This window comes from Oncorhynchus gorbuscha, linkage group LG23 (genome assembly GCF_021184085.1).
Source record: "Oncorhynchus gorbuscha isolate QuinsamMale2020 ecotype Even-year linkage group LG23, OgorEven_v1.0, whole genome shotgun sequence".
Lineage (NCBI taxonomy): Eukaryota > Metazoa > Chordata > Actinopteri > Salmoniformes > Salmonidae > Oncorhynchus > Oncorhynchus gorbuscha.
The window spans coordinates 20,154,556-20,155,815 of NC_060195.1; positions in this window are offsets into that span (position 1 = coordinate 20,154,556).

Sequence of the window (1,260 nt, forward strand, 5' to 3'; positions counted from 1 at the left end):
TCCTTTTGAAGTGACTGCCTGAAAACGTTCTATGCACCTAACTCACACCAGTGAACTGAGGGGGAACTTTGATAATGATTGGTTACCATGAGTGGATAATGATTGGTTACCATGAGTATCTGAACATCACAATATATTTGTCAAATGTATTTGGGCAATAAGGCCAGAGGAGGTGTGGTATATGGTCATATACCACAGCTAAGGGCTGGCTCTTATGCAGGAAGCAACGTGGAGTAAGCCTGGACACAGCCCGTAGCCATGGTATATTGGCCATATATCACAAGCAAACCTCTGAGGTGCCTTATTGCTATTATAAACTGTACCAACGTAATTAGAGCAGTAAAAATAAATGCTTTGTCATACCCATGGTGTACGGTCTGATATACCACGGCTGTCAGCCAATCAGCATTCAGGCTCAAACCACCCAGTACATAAACAGCAATAGCTCACACTGTTTCTCTCAGTCTGGCGTCTGCTTCTTTCTCCAAATGATGGTATGTATGTGGTTGGCGGGAGGGAGACGGGTGTGTTGGTTTACCTCATATTAGAGTTTTGGGTTGGGTTGTTCTGTTGTGCCTGAGATGTACTTCCCAATGACCAATGAGAAGACAGATGAGCTGAATTCCAGACAGGCTGGGAGGAAGGGACACATGTTACACACATACACACACACACACGTACACACACAAACGTACACACACTGAAGTGCAAAATGTTCATATAAATCAACTATTGAGAACAATGTGAAGGGAACATGTGAAGTAAAGTAAATGCCAAACATCTTCATGAAGTCATTCTCCCTCCATCTGCCTCCTCTAGTTCTGTTAAAGCCTCTTAAGGCCAGACATCTTCATGAAGTCATTCTCCTTCCTTCTGCCTCCTCTAGTTCTGTTAAAGCCTCTTAAGGCCAGACATCTTCATGAAGTCATTCTCCTTCCTTCTGCCTCCTCTAGTTCTGTTAAAGCCTCTTAAGGCCAGACATCTTCATGAAGTCATTCTCCCTCCTGCCTCCTCTAGTTCTGTTAAAGCCTCTTAAGGCCAGACATCTTCATGAAGTCATTCTCCCTCCATCTGCCTCCTCTAGTTCTGTTAAAGCCTCTTAAGGCCAGACATCTTCATGAAGTCAACCATGTAAATAAGATGCAACCTGCCATATTGCTTACAGACCCTGATAGAGCGAGCTACCTATAATGGCTCTAAGAGAGCTGCAGCTCTTTATAAAGGCTCTAAGTACATGTGGGTCACAGAGCTCAGTCTAAT